Source organism: Ovis canadensis, chromosome 11, assembly GCF_042477335.2.
Source record: "Ovis canadensis isolate MfBH-ARS-UI-01 breed Bighorn chromosome 11, ARS-UI_OviCan_v2, whole genome shotgun sequence".
NCBI lineage: Eukaryota > Metazoa > Chordata > Mammalia > Artiodactyla > Bovidae > Ovis > Ovis canadensis.
The window spans coordinates 51,656,633-51,679,797 of record NC_091255.1 but is presented as its reverse complement, the minus strand read 5'-3'; the positions used below and the strand labels follow the sequence as shown (position 1 = coordinate 51,679,797).

General features: G+C 54.1%; 4 non-coding genes and 4 pseudogenes across 4 annotated transcripts; 4 read left to right on the top strand and 4 right to left on the bottom strand.

The window, feature by feature from the left end:
* Positions 1-5,667: 5,667 nt before the first annotated feature.
* On the top strand, positions 5,668-5,858 carry LOC138415596 (U2 spliceosomal RNA). Its single transcript, XR_011247342.1, has one exon. It is a non-coding gene; the product is annotated as a U2 spliceosomal RNA (small nuclear RNA).
* Positions 5,859-6,342: 484 nt separating this feature from the next.
* LOC138415218 (mitochondrial fission factor pseudogene) lies at positions 6,343-7,236 on the top strand (annotated as a pseudogene).
* Positions 7,237-7,412: 176 nt separating this feature from the next.
* Positions 7,413-9,038, top strand: LOC138415480 (mitochondrial glutathione transporter SLC25A39-like; annotated as a pseudogene).
* Positions 9,039-9,194: 156 nt separating this feature from the next.
* Positions 9,195-9,385, bottom strand: LOC138415591 (U2 spliceosomal RNA). The gene has a single exon (XR_011247338.1). It is a non-coding gene; the product is annotated as a U2 spliceosomal RNA (small nuclear RNA).
* An 8,000-nt stretch (positions 9,386-17,385) lies between these two features.
* On the top strand, positions 17,386-17,576 carry LOC138415590 (U2 spliceosomal RNA). The gene has a single exon (XR_011247337.1). It is a non-coding gene; the product is annotated as a U2 spliceosomal RNA (small nuclear RNA).
* A 156-nt stretch (positions 17,577-17,732) lies between these two features.
* LOC138415479 (mitochondrial glutathione transporter SLC25A39-like) lies at positions 17,733-19,357 on the bottom strand (annotated as a pseudogene).
* Positions 19,358-19,661: 304 nt separating this feature from the next.
* LOC138415478 (mitochondrial fission factor pseudogene) lies at positions 19,662-20,427 on the bottom strand (annotated as a pseudogene).
* Positions 20,428-20,911: 484 nt separating this feature from the next.
* Positions 20,912-21,102, bottom strand: LOC138415594 (U2 spliceosomal RNA). The gene has a single exon (XR_011247341.1). It is a non-coding gene; the product is annotated as a U2 spliceosomal RNA (small nuclear RNA).
* Between the last annotated feature and the right edge of the window lie 2,063 nt (positions 21,103-23,165).

The window sequence follows — 23,165 nt, the reverse complement described above, 5'->3', positions numbered from 1 at the left end:
ACCCCTCCCCCCGAATAGTTGGAATGATCCTCCCACTCACTGCCGGTGCCCAGTCTCTCCGTGGTGACCCCGTGGACTGCAGCTCGCCAGGCTTCCCTGTCCTTCACCATCTCCCAGGGCTGGCTCGAGCTCAGGTCCTTTGAGTCGGTGACGCCACCCAACCGTCTCATCCTCCGTGGTCTCCTTCTCCTTCTGCCTTCAATCTTTCCCAGCATGAGATGAGGGGCTTTTCCAGTGGGTCAGCTCTTCGCCTCAGGTGGCCAAAGCATTGGAGCTTCAGCTTCAGCATCAGCCCTTCCAATGACTATTCCGGGTTGATTAGCCTATCAGCTGATCAACCCACTAGCCTATGAAATCACCCGGCCCATGAAAGCGCACCATGCCGCCTCTCGAGGCCGCCACACTCGCCCTGTGTGATGGCCCGCACTCTGCCTATGGAGTGTGTTTCTCTCTGAATCAATCCACTTCTTACCTATCACTTTGTCTCTCACTGAATTCTTTCTCCGATAGGGACATGGAGAAACTGAGCTTCATCAGCTCTTGAAACCAGGTACCGTGGGTTTTGGCTCGGTCGGAGGCCCAGCCATGTGGATTGGAGTCCCAACCTGGGTTTGGCTGGGTTCGAGTCCCCGCCTGAGGTAGAGGGCATCCTTTCGGCTGCCCAGAGTGCATCCGGAAGCACTGCTCAGAGGCCCGCGTGTTCTGACACACGGACTTTTCTGTGACAGGGAAAGGGTTCGATGCCCTGCTGCCGATGCAGGTCGAATCGGCGTAGGACGGCGCCAGACCGGTTTTGGGTATAACCCGCCACGGGCACTCGGTGGACAGTGGACGGGTGAGGAAACACCGAATTCGAGGGTTCTGTCACGGACAGGAGTCCACCCAGTCTGGTGGGGAGGCCTGTGGACCCGTCCTGGAAAATGCTGAGCGCAAGCCCCATAGAATTCCGGGTCGCATCTCCCCATCCCCCTACCCCAAATCTGTCCTGCGCCCGGAGACTGAGGACCCCCACCAGATTCCCCCCGCCCACCACCGCCACCACCACCACCACGACACAACACACAGGCATCTAGGGGGTCCGAGAAGATCGACAAGTCACATGATGAGGCTTCCCAGGGAGAGCAGGGTGGCTCTCCGTGGTAGACTAAGAGCCACGAAAGGAGGCCAGGTCGGTGTTCTGATGGTGGTGAGAAATGGAACATTTCCCTCCGCATCAGTAAACAAGGACGTCACCGTCATCAGCAATTGCGGCCATCGCGGGAGGGAGGGCGAGCCGGTGAAGCCCTGCTCGGGACTGAAAGACTATCCGGTCCCACCACTTCATGGGAAATAGATGGGGAAACAGTGTCAGACTTCATTTTTGGGGGCTCCCAAATCACTGCAGATGGTGACTGCAGCCATGAAATTGAAAGACGCTTACTCCTTGGAAGGAAAGTTATGACCAACCTAGACAGTATACTCAAAAGCAGAGATATTACTTTGCCGACTAAGGTCCGTCTAGTCAAGGCTATGGTTTTTCCTGTGGTCACGTATGGATGTGAGAGTTGGACTGTGAAGAAGGCTGAGCGCCGAAGAATTGATGCTTTTGAACCGTGGTGTCGGAGGAGACTCTTGAGAGTCCCTTGGACTGCAAGGAGATCCAACCAGTCCATCCTAAAGGAGATCAACCCTGGGATTTCTTTGGAAGGAATGATGGTAAAGCTGAAGCTCCAGTACTTTGGCCACCTCATGGGAAGAGCTGACTCACTGGAAAAGACTCTGATGCTGGGAGGGATTGGGGGCAGGAGGAGAAGGGGACGACCGAGGATGAGATGGCTGGATGGCATCACGGACTCGATGGACGTGAGTCTGAGTGAACTCCGGGAGATGGTGACGGACAGGGAGGCCTGGCGTGCTGCGATTCATGGGGTCGCAAAGAGTCGCACACGACTGAGCGACTGAACTGAACTGAACTGAACTGAACTGAGTGGCCATCCCACTGCAGCCACTCCCTGCAGGTGAGCCCCGAGGAAGCCCAGGATGTGAAAAGCACAGGATGGTGGCCCCGGAGCGCTGAGGTGCGCATCAAAGGCATGATTTCCATGAGCCCAGGCTTGAGCATCTCGCTAAATTCCTTAACTCGGGATGCCTGGTTTTCTTTTCCTCTACAGAATAGGAAACACCTTTCGACGTTCAGACCGCCTGCCCTTTGTGGCAAAACTTGTGTGTCACCTGGCTCCTCCCCCGCACTGCCCACCTCCTCCTGGCGGTTCTCTCAGGGTCGCTTCAGACGCTGACTCCGGGGCTGGAAGTCCTAAATATTCCCGCTGAGTAAAACGCAAGTCTCAACTTCTAGGTCGTGGATTTTTTTTTTTTTTTTTTTTTTAAGAGGACAGTGCTGAGCAGAGGGGTGGCCGGCGGGAGGCTTTTCTCATCAGCTTGCCGGGGTCCAGGGTGAGAGGGGACGAGGGAAGGGCGAGGCTTAGCAGCTCTCGGCCATAACCTCAAGGCAGAGTCAGACTCTCCACCACACACCGCCAGCTGTTCTCTCCTCCGTGAAACTCGGGTGGAGAGCCGCCTTGACGGGCACCGTACAGAGGGGTCAGAGAAGCGCGTTGATCCGAGCTAGGAGGGCTCCGGCCTGGGTAAAGGTGGGGCACAGCAGGGCCGTGCTGGTTCCCCCCGGAGAAGCTGAACCCAGCCGGCCCAGTCTGGGATACGGAAGGAGTCTGTGAGGGGAGAGACGTGGGGTTGGGGGATGATGACTGCAAGAAAGAGCCCACTAGAAGCAAGCGTTCCCCGGAGCAGCTGTGAGGCCCAGATCACACCCTCGCGGCGTCTCGGCGGGTCAGCGGGGCGCAGGCCGCGGCCCTCCTTCCGCCAGCGCGCCCCCTCGCTTTGCGCCTCTGCGTTCTCGCCCACGCTCTTGCCGAGAGCCTCCGAGAGGCTCTTGCCTCCGGGTTCGCCCCTCATGTCAACATGGCCGGCCCGCACACCGCCAGAGCCCCCAGTGAAACTCTAACCTGTCCCATAGGCCGTCTCCCGGGTCTGGAAGCCCTTCCTGACTCGGCTGGCTTCCTGTCTGTCCTTCGCACCTTGTCACTTATTGGGTGTGTCCGGGTAGGGACCCCGAGCCACACGGGAGAAGCCTGGAGCCCTGAGGAGGTCACACCAGGTGGGAGCCGCACCCAGTCGTCCACCTCTCAACAGTTCCCTCAAGAGCTTCCCAGGTGGCGCAGTGGCAAAGACTCCGCCTGCCAGTGCGGGAGACGCAGGAGACGCGGGTTCGACCCCTGGGTCGGGAAGATCCCCTGGAGTAGGAAATGGCGACGCGCTGCAGTTACTCGCCTGGAAAATTCCATGGGCAGAGGAGCCTGGCAGGCTACCGTCCATGGGGTCGCAGAGAGGCTCACGGGACCGAGCGGCTGAGCACACACAGGGTCCCCTCCTCATCACACCGGCGGGGGTGGGGGTGGCGGTGGGGGGTGGGGTCCTGGCCATTCTGCTCCTGGGCGGGACACATCCGGGGCCGGGGAACAGGAGCGGTGTCTGGCCCTGGGACCCAGCACAAGCCCTGGTGGGTCGAGTCTCGGGTGGTTAATGACCGTTTGTCAGAACCGGCGGTGAAGGCGGCCAGCCCGGACCCCAGCTCCGACACTCACATCGGTGTCCTCTCAGGCAAACCCGTGTCCCGGGGGTAAAGGCAGGCGCCTTCTCACACGGCCTCCTGGTCGGGCAGAGGGTCGGCCCACTCCACAGTGCCCGTCGCATCCGTTCTCCGGAGAAGGGTCATTCCTGTAAGGGATTCCTACTTGGCCTTGAAGGGTCACCTCTCAGTGTCGGGGCTCTGTCTGACGGTGCATGGAGGGGATGGGTCAACTCGTGGCCTCGGAGTACCAAAGGTGGTTAGGGCTGTGAGCTCTGCTACATTTTAAAGGCAAGTCCAGGCCTGTGACTCCAAAATGCACATGGGATGCCGTTGAGGCTTACAGGTGGCATCTCAAACAGGTGGTATGAAGGAAAAACTCGCTCATTCACACTGTGCTCCAGAGGACGGTTGGGGCAGTGGTCAAGAATCTGCCTGCTGATGCGGGAGATGCAAGGGGCGCCGGTTCCATTCGTGCGTGGGGCAGATGCCCTGGAGGAGGAACAGGAAATGGCAACCCGCTCCAGGACTCTTGCCTGGAAAATTCCATGGACGGAGGAGCTTGGCGGGCCTACAGTCCATGGGGTCGCCAAGAGTCGGGCGCGACTGAACACCACCACCCAACCCCCGGAAAGGATCCCCCGGCTGGACGACGTAGATGTTGAGGGAGAAGAAGAAGAAGACCTAGAGGAAGGTTTAGGAAATTACTTCATAAGTCCTTTCGACTCAAAATGTGAAAGATATCTTTTTAAAATTGATAAATATGACGATATAAAAACGGAACCTTTAAACAATGCAATCATCATCACCTTAAGCAGAGCCCAACCGAAAAGCCAGCAGGAATAGGGAAGAGGGTCGAAGACCACCGACAGGGAGGTTATTAATAGCTCACAGAGAGAAAATCTGAAGGCTTCTCTGAAACAGGAAGGGACGCTCAACTTTATTTACCCAGGAGAGAAAACCGCATATCCGAGCTAGGCCGAGGTACGGTTCTCACCTAAGAGATCCACCCCTCGCGCTTTCCCCACCCTCCACCGAAAAAGCATTCCAAAGTCTGATGCCACGCGGGGTTGTTGGCGAGGCTGGGGGACGAGGCGCTGCCGGAGAACGCCTGCCCTGCTCTTCCAGTCACCGTCCCTGATCTCCCGAGCTTCAGGGCTCCGTTGCGGCGAGGGTGGCCGGGACCGCCACGGCCCGGCACCGCCGCGAGGGCACAAGGGGCACCCGAGCGGCCTCCGCAGAACGCTGTGCCCCGGGGCCGGGCGCCCTTCGCAGACCCTTCAGTCCGTGCACCCCGATTGGAGCAAATTCCGCGGGAGCGCATCACGCAGTGAGAAACGGAGCTGCCAAGTGATCGCGACGGGCAGTGTTCCATTCCAACGGCTGTGCCCCAGGACATCCCTTGTCAGGACGAATCCCCCCACCCCCACGCCCACCCCGCCGCCCCAGGGGACCCGAACTGTGGGGCAGAAGACGGGCGGGAGAACACGGACGCGAGCAGAGCGGCCGGGAGCAAGGAGGGGCGAGGGGGTGTGGTGCTGGCCGTTAGAGCCGCGGTAACCGTGACGGGTGTCGGGCAGTAGCTCAGCGTGTAGGAGGCAATGGTTGCGAGTGCAGCGCGAGCCGGGGAACGAGCGACAAAAGCGAGTTCTTGATTTCTGGGGCTGGATCCGTGAGAGCTGCTTCCGTGTCGGCGCTTCCCTCGCCGTCTCCGGCAGCCGCCCCTGGGTCGCGAGGCGGGCTCCGGGCGCGAGGAGGCGGTCCGGAGGGCGGAGTCCGCCCGCTGTAGCCGCGCCCCCTCGGGCGGCGGAAGGCGGAGCATGCAGATTAGAAATGGCTGTCCGGCGCGGGAATGGCGGAACAATTAAGGACGTAGAACTTGTCCTTTCAAAGGTAGAGGACGAAAAGGCCTGCACAGGAGTCCGATGACAGCACTGTCGACGACGCAAAAGGAATCAGACAAGGAGGGTGGTTCAGGGCGCTCACCGTGCGCTTAATGGAGATGGAGCGAGGGCGGCTGCGGCCAGGTTGGGCCGACGGGTATCGCTTCTCGGCCTTTTGGCTAAGATCAAGTGTAGTATCTGTTCTTATCAGTTTAATATCTGATACGTCCTCTATCCGAGGACAATATATTAAATGGATTTTTGGAGCAGGGAGTTGGAATAGGAGCTTGCTCCGTCCACTCCACGCATCGACCCGGTATTGCAGTACTTCCGGGAACGGTGCACCCCCCCTCGGGGAAAATAAGCGTGGTACGACAAAAGCAGACGGTATGCAATAAACCTGGAGTTTCGGAATAGCGGGACGGGAAAGCTCAGCTTGCCGGCTCTTACGTGTCTTTCGTGAGTTTTCATCGCCGTGCGCTTGGGCCCAGTGTGGGGTCCGTTCATCTTGCCGCGTCTGTTCCGTGTTGGTTTTAGAGCTGAAAGTTTTGTGCTCGCTACGTTATACAGCTGTGTTGTTTTTTTATTGTGGAAACGAGAGAAGGGAGACTCTTCGCTGAGAGGCTTCCGAAGGGAGGAACGCGGCCTTACATAAGCGTTCGCAGCGACGTGTTTCTATTGCCAGCGGTCCCTTAAGGAGTCTGCTCGCTCCTACAGACGTGTGTTTCCATTTTCGGTCCAAGACTGTGTGTAGTAAGACCCCGAAGTGTGGCCGCAGGAGCTTGCTTTCTCTCTCGCGCGCGCGCGCGCGCGCTCAGCTGAGGCCCTTAGCCCGCAGACCCTCCAGCGGGGCTCAGGGGCACAAAAGTGGCTCTACGTGCAGCACGTGCACCTGGAAGCAACTCAAAGGATTTACAGGTAATGTCCAAAAGCAAGCAGTAGTTGGTATACATTTAGTGAGGGAGAAAGCGTTTTCTTCTCCCACTGCTGAGATGGCGGAAGCTAGTCGAATTCCTCAGTATGAAAAGGAAGGTATTAATTAGTGAATGAGGGTCCTGGGGAAAATGAAAGGGAGCACTTCCAAAATGCTGACCTGGAACAAGGATTCCAAGGAGGAGGTTTAAATGCTCGTGTGATTACGGGAAGTGCGCGTGTTCCTGAGAGAATTATTGTAGCAGGAAGTAAGACAGTCCATTTTCAAGGCCAACCGATCTTGACCTTATACAGTCAACTCCCTTCAAAACCTCTGGCACTAAAAAATACCACCTCGTGTGCTTTCGCTAAGTGAAAGACAGCTAGATTTTCTGGGTTTAGAAAGACTCCAACCCCTCAAAATGAGGAAATGGGTGCAGCTGACAGGCTAAAAAGAGCGCGCTGGCTGTTCACCAAAATGGTAACAGCCGGTCAGAACGGACTCCATGTATGACATTTCCAATAGAGATACAACATGGAAGGAACTTCAGGTGACAGAACAGAGAACGTGCTAAAGGAGAAAGGGCCATGTATGTATTCAATCACTGTAGCATTCTGGCTGCTTGATAGCTCTGGTTTCTCCGCTGGAAGTAACCTCAACGCTCAAAAATACTATCTCAACAGCTGAAAATACAAAGAATGTGCGAACTTCTTTGTTTCTGTCTTTGCAATGTATGCCGTTTCACAGTCCACGCCCTGAAAATGTATTTCTCAAAAGAGGGGGAAAGGGCTTGTATGTGCAGAACTAAAGGTATATTCTGTCAAAAACAAGAGGCGGGGCGGGAGGCGGGGGGGCGGGATGCGGAGGTGGCGGGCCGGTGGGCTGATCCTGAGGCAGGAGAAAAACAAGAAGCGCATCCGCTCGCTCTAAAGTTTCTCTCCACCTGTACGGTCAAAACCGATCTCAAAAATACGAGCTAGAGTCGGTCTTGATGCCTAGTGAGCCCTCCCTCCCCGGTAGCCGCGCCGCGCCGCGCCGCGCCAGCGCCGGCCTAGAGCCAGAACCCGAGCTATACAAGAAGGCCGGCCAGGCAACCTGGGGGCATCGGTCCCCTCCAACAAATGGTGACATGCGGAGCCGGGGCTGTGGTCACCTTCCTCTTCATGACAACAACCCCCCCCCCCCCACCTCCCGCCGCCTCCCGTGGTGAAGGTACTGTGCTTGCAGTCTCAGCGCCCCTTGGTGCGCAGTGAGTTGATGCCTCCCCCTCCAGACTCTGAAGCATCTCGGAAGTAAGTGCCTCCTGGACAGTACTGGGGTCCTGGAGCCCCTCTGCGGACGGGGAAGGCGCTTGAGTCCGTGTCCGACTCTTTGCGACCGTAGCCCGCCAGGTTCCTCGGCCCATGGGATTCTCCAGGCAAAAAGAATACTGGAGTGGGTTGCCATGCCCTTCTCCCGGGGATGGATCTATCTTCCCGGCCCAGGGATTGAGCCCGCCTCTCCTGGGTCTCCTGCACTGCAGGTGGACTCTTGGTTACCGCCGAGCCACCAGGGAAACCCCAAAGCCCCTCTGTGTACAAATGGTGCCCTCTGTGCCACCTGCTTTCTGGACCCCACTCGCTCCACTGTCACCGAAGATGGCCTTGTGAAGATTGTGCGGCACGAGGGCACTGGGATCCTGTGGCATGGCCTCCCAGCCATCTTTGTTGATGCCTGTCGGCCACTGCCACCTACTTCACCGCCTACGACCTACTCAAGGCCTTCCTGTGTGGTGGAGCCCTGACCTCTTCCTCCGCGCACCCTTGGTGGCTGGTCCGCGGGCCTGCCTGGGCACCGTGACTGCCATCAGGTCCCTCGGAGCTGGGCACGGACAAAGCCGAAGGCTCGGGACCCCGCGCTGGGAGCTTGGAGCACGTGCATCCGAGCGGCTGCGTGGCTCCGGCCGGCTGGTGCTCGCTCGGGCGGGGCTGGGCAGGTCCGGTCCTAGTGCCCCTTCGGGATGTGCCCTTCTCGGCTCTGTCTGTACTGGTTCAACTAGAGCTGGCCGACGTGGCTCAGGTCGAAGGACCAGACAGACCTTCGCTTTTTTGTCTTCGGCTTTTGTGTCTGGCGCCATCTCCTGGGCGGTGGCGGCCGTCCTCTCTTCCTTTCAACGTGACGAAGACTCCACGAGCGGTGGAAGATGTGAATGACGCCCCCCGGCCCCGCACGCCACCACTCCGCTTGGCTTGCTGCTTACTGAGGACCCGGACCCCAGTCGGCCCGAGGATCAAGCAAGCCTCAACGCCACTTCACCCGGCGACATTTATCAGCACTTGCTTGAGCCTCGCAAAAAACCTTCCTCCAGAAAGACTCAACGGGGAACAGCCTGGGAGATGTTCAGAGAAACCAGGAAATAGAGAAAAAGAAAAAAAAAAAAAAAAGCGAAAGGCAAGAAGGCCTTCCCCGGGCTGTCCCGTGGCTTAGGTGTGCGCCGCGCCACGCTTAAGGGCCAGCGGTCCGATTCCTGGCTTGGGAGTACCCAACGGACAGCCGGCCGCCCCTATCGGTCCGCTGCAACGGCGTGGCGACCAGTAGTGGCCACCGCACCGAGACACCGGCGACCCTGCGCCGATAAGCCGCGCCATGCCATAGACCCCACCCCCAACCGAGAACGCTCCTGGGAGAAAGAAAATCAGCTTTCAGCAGCAGCATGCTCTGGTGGGTACTGAGGTGTAAACCGAACAAGCCCATCTTCCGGAGAATCTACTTTTAGAAAGACATTATTCCCCGTAGGGGGTGCACCGTTCCTGGAAGTACTGCAATACCAGGTCGATGCGTGGAGTGGACGGAGCAAGCTCCTATTCCAACTCCCTGCTCCAAAAATCCATTTAATATATTGTCCTCGGATAGAGGACGTATCAGATATTAAACTGATAAGAACAGATACTACACTTGATCTTAGCCAAAAGGCCGAGAAGCGATGCCTCCACGGTCGCCTCGGCCGCTACCGCTCTCCCCTCACCTCCATTTAGCTCACGGTGAGCAAAGTCAGCCTCGAACGAAGGCCCGCCCTTTCCCCTAGACTGCACGATGTCCTAGTGTCACAACTTCTAAGACGTCCATCGTTCGTCGGATCGTTTCATTTGTTGGGCGCCTTTAGGCTTTCTGTTCTCCCACGGCACCCCCCCCCCCCCAGCAGACAGCCAAGCAATTTGCATGCCCCGCCCACACACGCGCCTTCTTCCTGCTGCGCGCGTGCGCCGTCTCGCGGTGGACCCGAAACAAGCGCGCGGCCCAAAGCTCCCGGAAACGCCCAGACCGAGAAAGACGCAAACCGTTCCAACTGGGTTTTTCTTTCCGGCATTTCTTTTTCTTCTTAAATTTTTTTTCCCCGAACACATAGCTACGTACCCACCCACCACTCATCATCTTACTGTTATTCATTGTGTACACATACACGGATGAGTCAGCTATGTTGAAGTTCTCTGTTTACTTTCTAGATTTTAATTCGTCTTGATTTACTGTGGCTTTCTTTCCATGGGCTCTTTTCTTTTTGGCCTGGCTCTTCTACGGGTCATGTGGGAACTCAGTTCCTCGAGTAGCGATAAGAACCCGCGGCCTAGCTTACATTAGGAGCGCAGGGTCTTCACCACTGTACTGCCAGAGAAGTCCCTACAGTCACTCTTTTCTATTTCCCTCAGACTCTCTCGGTATTTTTATGTGGCGTTGCTGCACAGGGAACCGAGATATTCGCGGCACAATTTGGCTGCTCTTCCGCCAGCTGCTCGCCAGAAGGCTTCCACGTAGGCCTCCTCGGCTTGATGGGACGCTCCGGGAGAGAGAGTGGGAGGATTTCTCCCAGTCCAGATTGCTGCGGACTCCTTGCCATAAGGCCGTGCCCCATCGCAGCTGACCTGCCTTCTTGGCCGCTCAACTGCAAGCCTGCAGTGGAGAACAGGGGACACACTGACCGAGCAGCTGCTGAGGCCTCTTCTGCCTTGAGGATACCCTCTCTTCTCCTGCCCACCCCAGCCCATCAGACTTCCTGGTGGGCGGGGCGGGTTGGGGGAGTGTGGAAACCGCTGAGTACTGGAGGATCAGAAAGAGGGTATATAGGCAAGTGGAGACCCACCTGCCAGCACCTGTGGTGAGTCTCCCGGAGTGCGCATGGAGCCCGTTTACCCTGAAAGTAAGGGAACTTCCTTCCAGTTTTGGGACTCTCCCTGCCATGTACAATTAGACAAAGCTGACTTCCCAAAATTCTGACCCTGCGAGAACCAAACTATGCCTAGGAAAAAGCTTGAGGTAGAGCGCAGTTTTTAAGTTATCAATGTCTGTGCTCTGGTGCCCTCCAGCAGCAACTACTGAGCCTTTGTGCTACAACTACTGAAGCCAGTGGGTTTAGAGCCTGTGCACAAGGAAGAGCAGTCTCCAACTGGCAGCAACTGGAGAAAGCCTGTGCGCAGAAAAGAGGACCCAGTGCAACCACAAGTAAATACATTGATAATAATAATTATCGGGAAAATATTTTAATCGGATTAAATACTTTGGATTGGATTAATTACTTAATTGGAGTAAAGATTTACTGAGCACGGCCCTACCCATCAGAACAAGACACAGGTCCCCCCACAGTCACTCTCTCCCCTCAGGAAGCTTCCATAAGCCTCTTATCCTTATCCGTCAGAGGGCAGACAGAACGAAAACTACAATCACAGAAAACTATGCAGACTGATCGCATGGACCACAGCCTTGTCTAACTCAGTGAAACTGAGGGAGGAAAGGAACAGGCCGAGCTGACTCCATTTTGAGAAAGGAGGAAACTCCATCTTGCACTTTCAGTGAGCTTTGGACTATGTGCCTGTTAGCCATGGGGATAACATACCTACTGCTGGCATATTGAGTGTAGCACTTTCACAGCATCATCTTTGGATTTGAAATAGCTCAACTGGAATTCCATCACCTCCACTGGCTTTGTTCGTAGTGATGCTTCCTAAGGCCCACTTGACTTTGCATTTCAGAATGTCTGACTTTAGGTGAGTCATCATACCATCGTGATTATCTGAGTCATAAAGATCTTTTTTGTATCGTTCTTCTGTATATTCTTGCCACCTCTTAACAAATAAATACAAATAACTGAACCCCAAAGCCAAATTCATATGAGTGCAAATGGATGAAAATTTATCACTACCTGCATTTATATGTTGGAGAAGGCAATGGCACCCCTCTCCAGTACTCTTGCCTGGAAAATCCCATGGGTGGAGGAGCCTGGTGGGCTGCAGTCCATGGGGGTCGCTAAGAGTCGGACACAACTGAGCGACTTCACTTTTGCTTTTCACTTTCATGCATTGGAGAAGGAAATGGCAACCCACTCCAGTATTTTTGCCTGGAGAATTCCAGAGACAGTGGGCCCCCGTCGACGGGGTCGCACAGAGTCGGACACGACTTAAGCGACTTAGCAGCAGCAGCAGCAGCATTTATATGTATATATTTTGTTAAGATACTGAAAGAGAGTATTTAGGCTAAACAATATGGTGACTTAAGTGACTTAGTCAGTCTGTATGACACTTTGTGATCCCATGGACTGTAGTCCACCACGCTCCTCTGTGCATGGAATTCTCGATGCAAGAACACTGCATTCCTTTCTCCAGGGTTCTTCCTGACCCAGGGATCAAACCTGCCTTACAGGTAGATTCTCCTGCATTGTAGGCTGATTGATTACCGTCTGACCCACCAGGGAACCCCCAAACTGTATAATCATAGTATAATTATCTGGCTTGAGGTGAGTGATTGCACACCATCGTGGTTCTCTAGGTCATGATCTTTTTTGCATAGTTCTTTTGTGTATTCTTGCCACCCCTTCTTATATCTTCTGCTTTTGTTAGGTCCATACCATTTCTATTCTTTATTGTGCCCATCCTTGCATGAAATGTTCCCTTTGTGCCTCTTAACTTCCTTGAAGAGGTCTCTAGTCTTTCCCATTGGATTGTTTTCCTCTATATTTTTGCACTGATCACTGAGGAAGGTTTTCTTATCTCTCTTTGCTATTCTTTGGAAATCTGAATTCAAATGGGTGTATCTTTCGTTTTCTCCTTCACCTTTAGCTTCTCTTCTTTTCTCAGCTATTTGTAAGGCCTCCTCAGACAACCACTTTGCCTTTTTGCATTTCTTTTTCTTGGGGATGGTCTTGATCCCTGCCTCCTGTACAATGTCACGAACCTCCGTCCATAGTTCTTCAGGCACTCTATCAGATCTATTCCCTTGAATCTATCTGTCACTTCCACTGTATAATCATAAGGAATTTGATTTAGGTCATACCTGAATGGTCTAGTGGTTTTCCCTACTTTCTTCAATTTAAGTCTGAATTTGGGAATAAGGAGCTCATGGTCTGAGCCACAGGCAGCTGCCGGTCTTGTTTTTGCTGACTGTATAGAGTGTCTCCATCTTTGGCTGCAAAGAATATAATCAATCTGATTTCGGTATTGACCATCTGGTGATGTCCATGTGTATAGACTCTTGTCTTGTGTTGTTGGAAGAGGATATTTGCTATGACCAGTGTGTTCTCTTGGTTCCATTGCCCTGCTTCATTCTGTACTCCAAAGCCAAATTTGCCTGTTACTCCAGTGCCAGGGTCCAGCCCCCGCAGGATCCAGGGAAACGGCATTGATTTAGAGAGAGATAAGGAAAGAATGTTGAAGATAAGAAAACAGAGGAGAGAAAGAGGCGGATGTTCCTTTGTTTACATAGAGAACCAATAAAATTCCGAGACAAGAAGTTTGCCCTGTTCACGGAGGCCACAGGTGCCCTCCCGGTCTCCCGAGGGAGTGAAGATGCAGAACGTCTTCCTGTTCAGGTCTTAGAAACCTGGGCAGATAAGTGAACGCAGGGAGCGTCTATGCTTCAAGGGATCAGCCTGAAAAAAAAGAGAGGAGGGGGAGAGAGAAAATGATTGACACGGGGAGACCAGGCTGCTTCGGTGAGCGAGGCCCAATAGCTTTATTTTTGAAAGGTACTTATATACTTTTTTTGTACATAGAGGGAAATGAAAGATGCAAGGTCATACAGAGTCAGCCCAAACATTCCAGCAGTTTTGCCCTTATCGAAACCAGGGTTTTTCTGCATACCCTTCCCACAAATGATGTTATGTACATTATCTTCTGGCCTTGGAGGCCTGTGAACATTTTATTACCCTCTTTTGATAAAGGCTGCTCAACCAGAAAACTTATTTGCCCTCAAAGTGTCTTTTCTTTATATTTCTAATCTATGTCAGCCTCAGAAAATGCTAAACAGAGTTACATTTCTCACAGAGTAAAGGTGCAGTGAGTTACAAGAAAGAAACAATTAGCTCAAAGATCTAATGTGTTTAAATTCAAGGCTACACTTGTTTTTCTTACATTCTAACTGTGTTAACTAATGCATTCCCAGGTGCACAGTGGATAAGAGATATGGGAACTTAGCAACAAGCATTGGCCCAATAATGAAATCCTACATCAGCACTACTCTAATAGCTTTTAACTCTTTGAAGGCTCTATGTTTTAGGCTTTCCGTGCCTCTCACAGTTGGGAGGCTGTAAATAATCATATCTCACAGTTGGAAGGCTGTAAATAATCATATGCGTAGCTGCAAGAGTCTGGATATGCCTGCCAAGCAAACTAGAATGCTAACAGAGGGGGTTTGATTTGAAATATTCCTCTCATGTCCAGGAGACTTATTAGCTATAGCCCTAAGTTGATTTTCTCCAGAGAAAGGTGGTCAGGGATAGCCCCCTGTTAATGTCGGAGGAGTTGGTGAAAGTCATGAAATAGTAAAACAGACAGATTCTGGTTTTGGGGTAGATGCTCGAGAAAGCCTAGGGAGCCCCCTGAGTCCTGAAGCCTTGCTTAAAAGTTCTCTTCCACATGACCTTGTCATGGGTGGGATCTCCCGTGGTGGCTCCCGGCACTCCAGGTATTCATACTTTGGCATTCCAGTCCCCTATAATGAAAAGGACATCTTCTTTGGGTGTTAGTTCTAGAAGGTCTTGTAGGTCTTCATGGAACTGTTCAACTTCAGCTTCTTTAGCATTACCGATTGGGGCATAGACAGACTTGGATTACTGTGATATTGAATGTTTTGCCTTGGAAATGAACAGAGATCATTCTGTCATTTTTGAGATGGCATCCAAGTACTGCATTTTGGACTCTTTCGTTGACTATGAGAGGTTTCTTGCCAACAGTAGTAGATATAATGGTCATCTGAATTAAATTCGCCCATTCCGGTCCATTTTAGTTCACTGATTCCTAAAATGTCGATTTTCACTCTTGCCATCTCCTATTTGACCACTTCTAATTTACCTTGATTCATGGACCTAACATTCCAGGTTTCTGGATATTGCTCTTTATAGCATCGAACTTTACTTCCATCACCAGTCACATTCACAACTGGGCATTGTTTTCACTTTGGCTCCGCCTCTTCATTCTTTCTGGAGTTATTTTTCCACTCTTCTCCAGTGGCATATTGGGGACCTGCGGACCTGGGGAGTTCATCTTTCAGAGTCATATTTTCTTTTCCCTTTTCATAGTGTTCATTGGGTTCTCAAGGCAAAAATACTGAAGTGGTTTGCCATTCCCTTCTCCAGGGGACCACGTTTTGTCAGAACTCTCCGCTGTGACCCCGTGGCCCTACACTGCATGGCTCATAGTTTTGTTGTTGCCACACATTCCAGGAAACAAACTCACTCAGAAGGACAATGCAGATGGTGGAGTGCACTTTATTACACCAGCGGGCCCAAGGAAGAGTCTCCTCTTAGCCAAGGACCCCAACCAACTTTTGTGAAAACCTTATATACCTTAAGTGTACTGCTCAAGCCCACATCCCCAAATTCCTTAAACTAGCCTAGAAAGTGTTAAAGGGAGATGCAGTCAGGTTATAGCCATGATTCATAATCAGAAGGGTCAGCTGGTTATACATTGTAGCCTACACCACAGGGTGCCATGAGGATTACAAAGGTGATGCTACATGAGGGATTATTTCATTATTTTTGGTGACGGGAAATCTTGGTATGGAATCTGGTGTTCATCACTCCAGGAGGCCAGTTCGGCCGTAGGTATGTTATCCCCATGGCTAACAGGCACATAGTCCAAAGCTCACTGAAAGTGCAAGATGGAGTTTCCTCCTTTCTCAAAATGGAGTCAGCTCGGCCTGTTCCTTTCCTCCCTCAGTTTCACTGAGTTAGACAAGGCTGTGGTCCATGCGATCAGTCTGCATAGTTTTCTGTGATTGTAGTTTTCGTTCTGTCTGCCCTCTGACGGATAAGGATAAGAGGCTTATGGAAGCTTCCTGAGGGGAGAGAGTGACTGTGGGGGGACCTGTGTCTTGTTCTGATGGGTAGGGCCGTGCTCAGTAAATCTTTACTCCAATTAAGTAATTAATCCAATCCAAAGTATTTAATCCGATTAAAATATTTTCCCGATAATTATTATTATCAATGTATTTACTTGTGGTTGCACTGGGTCCTCTTTTCTGCGCACAGGCTTTCTCCAGTTGCTGCCAGTTGGAGACTGCTCTTCCTTGTGCACAGGCTCTAAACCCACTGGCTTCAGTAGTTGTAGCACAAAGGCTCAGTAGTTGCTGCTGGAGGGCACCAGAGCACAGACATTGATAACTTAAAAACTGCGCTCTACCTCAAGCTTTTTCCTAGGCATAGTTTGGTTCTCGCAGGGTCAGAATTTTGGGAAGTCAGCTTTGTCTAATTGTACATGGCAGGGAGAGTCCCAAAACTGGAAGGAAGTTCCCTTACTTTCAGGGTAAACGGGCTCCATGCGCACTCCGGGAGACTCACCACAGGTGCTGGCAGGTGGGTCTCCACTTGCCTATATACCCTCTTTCTGATCCTCCAGTACTCAGCGGTTTCCACACTCCCCCAACCCGCCCCGCCCACCAGGAAGTCTGATGGGCTGGGGTGGGCAGGAGAAGAGAGGGTATCCTCAAGGCAGAAGAGGCCTCAGCAGCTGCTCGGTCAGTGTGTCCCCTGTTCTCCACTGCAGGCTTGCAGTTGAGCGGCCAAGAAGGCAGGTCAGCTGCGATGGGGCACGGCCTTATGGCAAGGAGTCCGCAGCAATCTGGACTGGGAGAAATCCTCCCACTCTCTCTCCCGGAGCGTCCCATCAAGCCGAGGAGGCCTACGTGGAAGCCTTCTGGCGAGCAGCTGGCGGAAGAGCAGCCAAATTGTGCCGCGAATATCTCGGTTCCCTGTGCAGCAACGCCACATAAAAATACCGAGAGAGTCTGAGGGAAATAGAAAAGAGTGACTGTAGGGACTTCTCTGGCAGTACAGTGGTGAAGACCCTGCGCTCCTAATGTAAGCTAGGCCGCGGGTTCTTATCGCTACTCGAGGAACTGAGTTCCCACATGACCCGTAGAAGAGCCAGGCCAAAAAGAAAAGAGCCCATGGAAAGAAAGCCACAGTAAATCAAGACGAATTAAAATCTAGAAAGTAAACAGAGAACTTCAACATAGCTGACTCATCCGTGTATGTGTACACAATGAATAACAGTAAGATGATGAGTGGTGGGTGGGTACGTAGCTATGTGTTCGGGGAAAAAAAATTTAAGAAGAAAAAGAAATGCCGGAAAGAAAAACCCAGTTGGAACGGTTTGCGTCTTTCTCGGTCTGGGCGTTTCCGGGAGCTTTGGGCCGCGCGCTTGTTTCGGGTCCACCGCGAGACGGCGCACGCGCGCAGCAGGAAGAAGGCGCGTGTGTGGGCGGGGCATGCAAATTGCTTGGCTGTCTGCTGGGGGGGGGGGGGTGCCGTGGGAGAACAGAAAGCCTAAAGGCGCCCAACAAATGAAACGATCCGACGAACGATGGACGTCTTAGAAGTTGTGACACTAGGACATCGTGCAGTCTAGGGGAAAGGGCGGGCCTTCGTTCGAGGCTGACTTTGCTCACCGTGAGCTAAATGGAGGTGAGGGGAGAGCGGTAGCGGCCGAGGCGACCGTGGAGGCATCGCTTCTCGGCCTTTTGGCTAAGATCAAGTGTAGTATCTGTTCTTATCAGTTTAATATCTGATACGTCCTCTATCCGAGGACAATATATTAAATGGATTTTTGGAGCAGGGAGTTGGAATAGGAGCTTGCTCCGTCCACTCCACGCATCGACCTGGTATTGCAGTACTTCCAGGAACGGTGCACCCCCTACGGGGAATAATGTCTTTCTAAAAGTAGATTCTCCGGAAGATGGGCTTGTTCGGTTTACACCTCAGTACCCACCAGAGCATGCTGCTGCTGAAAGCTGATTTTCTTTCTCCCAGGAGCGTTCTCGGTTGGGGGTGGGGTCTATGGCATGGCGCGGCTTATCGGCGCAGGGTCGCCGGTGTCTCGGTGCGGTGGCCACTACTGGTCGCCACGCCGTTGCAGCGGACCGATAGGGGCGGCCGGCTGTCCGTTGGGTACTCCCAAGCCAGGAATCGGACCGCTGGCCCTTAAGCGTGGCGCGGCGCACACCTAAGCCACGGGACAGCCCGGGGAAGGCCTTCTTGCCTTTCGCTTTTTTTTTTTTTTTTCTTTTTCTCTATTTCCTGGTTTCTCTGAACATCTCCCAGGCTGTTCCCCGTTGAGTCTTTCTGGAGGAAGGTTTTTTGCGAGGCTCAAGCAAGTGCTGATAAATGTCGCCGGGTGAAGTGGCGTTGAGGCTTGCTTGATCCTCGGGCCGACTGGGGTCCGGGTCCTCAGTAAGCAGCAAGCCAAGCGGAGTGGTGGCGTGCGGGGCCGGGGGGCGTCATTCACATCTTCCACCGCTCGTGGAGTCTTCGTCACGTTGAAAGGAAGAGAGGACGGCCGCCACCGCCCAGGAGATGGCGCCAGACACAAAAGCCGAAGACAAAAAAGCGAAGGTCTGTCTGGTCCTTCGACCTGAGCCACGTCGGCCAGCTCTAGTTGAACCAGTACAGACAGAGCCGAGAAGGGCACATCCCGAAGGGGCACTAGGACCGGACCTGCCCAGCCCCGCCCGAGCGAGCACCAGCCGGCCGGAGCCACGCAGCCGCTCGGATGCACGTGCTCCAAGCTCCCAGCGCGGGGTCCCGAGCCTTCGGCTTTGTCCGTGCCCAGCTCCGAGGGACCTGATGGCAGTCACGGTGCCCAGGCAGGCCCGCGGACCAGCCACCAAGGGTGCGCGGAGGAAGAGGTCAGGGCTCCACCACACAGGAAGGCCTTGAGTAGGTCGTAGGCGGTGAAGTAGGTGGCAGTGGCCGACAGGCATCAACAAAGATGGCTGGGAGGCCATGCCACAGGATCCCAGTGCCCTCGTGCCGCACAATCTTCACAAGGCCATCTTCGGTGACAGTGGAGCGAGTGGGGTCCAGAAAGCAGGTGGCACAGAGGGCACCATTTGTACACAGAGGGGCTTTGGGGTTTCCCTGGTGGCTCGGCGGTAACCAAGAGTCCACCTGCAGTGCAGGAGACCCAGGAGAGGCGGGCTCAATCCCTGGGCCGGGAAGATAGATCCATCCCCGGGAGAAGGGCATGGCAACCCACTCCAGTATTCTTTTTGCCTGGAGAATCCCATGGGCCGAGGAACCTGGCGGGCTACGGTCGCAAAGAGTCGGACACGGACTCAAGCGCCTTCCCCGTCCGCAGAGGGGCTCCAGGACCCCAGTACTGTCCAGGAGGCACTTACTTCCGAGATGCTTCAGAGTCTGGAGGGGGAGGCATCAACTCACTGCGCACCAAGGGGCGCTGAGACTGCAAGCACAGTACCTTCACCACGGGAGGCGGCGGGAGGTGGGGGGGGGGGGTTGTTGTCATGAAGAGGAAGGTGACCACAGCCCCGGCTCCGCATGTCACCATTTGTTGGAGGGGACCGATGCCCCCAGGTTGCCTGGCCGGCCTTCTTGTATAGCTCGGGTTCTGGCTCTAGGCCGGCGCTGGCGCGGCGCGGCGCGGCGCGGCTACCGGGGAGGGAGGGCTCACTAGGCATCAAGACCGACTCTAGCTCGTATTTTTGAGATCGGTTTTGACCGTACAGGTGGAGAGAAACTTTAGAGCGAGCGGATGCGCTTCTTGTTTTTCTCCTGCCTCAGGATCAGCCCACCGGCCCGCCACCTCCGCATCCCGCCCCCCCGCCTCCCGCCCCGCCTCTTGTTTTTGACAGAATATACCTTTAGTTCTGCACATACAAGCCCTTTCCCCCTCTTTTGAGAAATACATTTTCAGGGCGTGGACTGTGAAACGGCATACATTGCAAAGACAGAAACAAAGAAGTTCGCACATTCTTTGTATTTTCAGCTGTTGAGATAGTATTTTTGAGCGTTGAGGTTACTTCCAGCGGAGAAACCAGAGCTATCAAGCAGCCAGAATGCTACAGTGATTGAATACATACATGGCCCTTTCTCCTTTAGCACGTTCTCTGTTCTGTCACCTGAAGTTCCTTCCATGTTGTATCTCTATTGGAAATGTCATACATGGAGTCCGTTCTGACCGGCTGTTACCATTTTGGTGAACAGCCAGCGCGCTCTTTTTAGCCTGTCAGCTGCACCCATTTCCTCATTTTGAGGGGTTGGAGTCTTTCTAAACCCAGAAAATCTAGCTGTCTTTCACTTAGCGAAAGCACACGAGGTGGTATTTTTTAGTGCCAGAGGTTTTGAAGGGAGTTGACTGTATAAGGTCAAGATCGGTTGGCCTTGAAAATGGACTGTCTTACTTCCTGCTACAATAATTCTCTCAGGAACACGCGCACTTCCCGTAATCACACGAGCATTTAAACCTCCTCCTTGGAATCCTTGTTCCAGGTCAGCATTTTGGAAGTGCTCCCTTTCATTTTCCCCAGGACCCTCATTCACTAATTAATACCTTCCTTTTCATACTGAGGAATTCGACTAGCTTCCGCCATCTCAGCAGTGGGAGAAGAAAACGCTTTCTCCCTCACTAAATGTATACCAACTACTGCTTGCTTTTGGACATTACCTGTAAATCCTTTGAGTTGCTTCCAGGTGCACGTGCTGCACGTAGAGCCACTTTTGTGCCCCTGAGCCCCGCTGGAGGGTCTGCGGGCTAAGGGCCTCAGCTGAGCGCGCGCGCGCGCGCGCGAGAGAGAAAGCAAGCTCCTGCGGCCACACTTCGGGGTCTTACTACACACAGTCTTGGACCGAAAATGGAAACACACGTCTGTAGGAGCGAGCAGACTCCTTAAGGGACCGCTGGCAATAGAAACACGTCGCTGCGAACGCTTATGTAAGGCCGCGTTCCTCCCTTCGGAAGCCTCCCAGCGAAGAGTCTCCCTTCTCTCGTTTCCACAATAAAAAAACAACACAGCTGTATAACGTAGCGAGCACAAAACTTTCAGCTCTAAAACCAACACGGAACAGACGCGGCAAGATGAACGGACCCCACACTGGGCCCAAGCGCACGGCGATGAAAACTCACGAAAGACACGTAAGAGCCGGCAAGCTGAGCTTTCCCGTCCCGCTATTCCGAAACTCCAGGTTTATTGCATACCGTCTGCTTTTGTCGTACCACGCTTATTTTCCCCGAGGGGGGGTGCACCGTTCCCGGAAGTACTGCAATACCGGGTCGATGCGTGGAGTGGACGGAGCAAGCTCCTATTCCAACTCCCTGCTCCAAAAATCCATTTAATATATTGTCCTCGGATAGAGGACGTATCAGATATTAAACTGATAAGAACAGATACTACACTTGATCTTAGCCAAAAGGCCGAGAAGCGATACCCGTCGGCCCAACCTGGCCGCAGCCGCCCTCGCTCCATCTCCATTAAGCGCACGGTGAGCGCCCTGAACCACCCTCCTTGTCTGATTCCTTTTGCGTCGTCGACAGTGCTGTCATCGGACTCCTGTGCAGGCCTTTTCGTCCTCTACCTTTGAAAGGACAAGTTCTACGTCCTTAATTGTTCCGCCATTCCCGCGCCGGACAGCCATTTCTAATCTGCATGCTCCGCCTTCCGCCGCCCGAGGGGGCGCGGCTACAGCGGGCGGACTCCGCCCTCCGGACCGCCTCCTCGCGCCCGGAGCCCGCCTCGCGACCCAGGGGCGGCTGCCGGAGACGGCGAGGGAAGCGCCGACACGGAAGCAGCTCTCACGGATCCAGCCCCAGAAATCAAGAACTCGCTTTTGTCGCTCGTTCCCCGGCTCGCGCTGCACTCGCAACCATTGCCTCCTACACGCTGAGCTACTGCCCGACACCCGTCACGGTTACCGCGGCTCTAACGGCCAGCACCACACCCCCTCGCCCCTCCTTGCTCCCGGCCGCTCTGCTCGCGTCCGTGTTCTCCCGCCCGTCTTCTGCCCCACAGTTCGGGTCCCCTGGGGCGGCGGGGTGGGCGTGGGGGTGGGGGGATTCGTCCTGACAAGGGATGTCCTGGGGCACAGCCGTTGGAATGGAACACTGCCCGTCGCGATCACTTGGCAGCTCCGTTTCTCACTGCGTGATGCGCTCCCGCGGAATTTGCTCCAATCGGGGTGCACGGACTGAAGGGTCTGCGAAGGGCGCCCGGCCCCGGGGCACAGCGTTCTGCGGAGGCCGCTCGGGTGCCCCTTGTGCCCTCGCGGCGGTGCCGGGCCGTGGCGGTCCCGGCCACCCTCGCCGCAACGGAGCCCTGAAGCTCGGGAGATCAGGGACGGTGACTGGAAGAGCAGGGCAGGCGTTCTCCGGCAGCGCCTCGTCCCCCAGCCTCGCCAACAACCCCGCGTGGCATCAGACTTTGGAATGCTTTTTCGGTGGAGGGTGGGGAAAGCGCGAGGGGTGGATCTCTTAGGTGAGAACCGTACCTCGGCCTAGCTCGGATATGCGGTTTTCTCTCCTGGGTAAATAAAGTTGAGCGTCCCTTCCTGTTTCAGAGAAGCCTTCAGATTTTCTCTCTGTGAGCTATTAATAACCTCCCTGTCGGTGGTCTTCGACCCTCTTCCCTATTCCTGCTGGCTTTTCGGTTGGGCTCTGCTTAAGGTGATGATGATTGCATTGTTTAAAGGTTCCGTTTTTATATCGTCATATTTATCAATTTTAAAAAGATATCTTTCACATTTTGAGTCGAAAGGACTTATGAAGTAATTTCCTAAACCTTCCTCTAGGTCTTCTTCTTCTTCTCCCTCAACATCTACGTCGTCCAGCCGGGGGATCCTTTCCGGGGGTTGGGTGGTGGTGTTCAGTCGCGCCCGACTCTTGGCGACCCCATGGACTGTAGGCCCGCCAAGCTCCTCCGTCCATGGAATTTTCCAGGCAAGAGTCCTGGAGCGGGTTGCCATTTCCTGTTCCTCCTCCAGGGCATCTGCCCCACGCACGAATGGAACCGGCGCCCCTTGCATCTCCCGCATCAGCAGGCAGATTCTTGACCACTGCCCCAACCGTCCTCTGGAGCACAGTGTGAATGAGCGAGTTTTTCCTTCATACCACCTGTTTGAGATGCCACCTGTAAGCCTCAACGGCATCCCATGTGCATTTTGGAGTCACAGGCCTGGACTTGCCTTTAAAATGTAGCAGAGCTCACAGCCCTAACCACCTTTGGTACTCCGAGGCCACGAGTTGACCCATCCCCTCCATGCACCGTCAGACAGAGCCCCGACACTGAGAGGTGACCCTTCAAGGCCAAGTAGGAATCCCTTACAGGAATGACCCTTCTCCGGAGAACGGATGCGACGGGCACTGTGGAGTGGGCCGACCCTCTGCCCGACCAGGAGGCCGTGTGAGAAGGCGCCTGCCTTTACCCCCGGGACACGGGTTTGCCTGAGAGGACACCGATGTGAGTGTCGGAGCTGGGGTCCGGGCTGGCCGCCTTC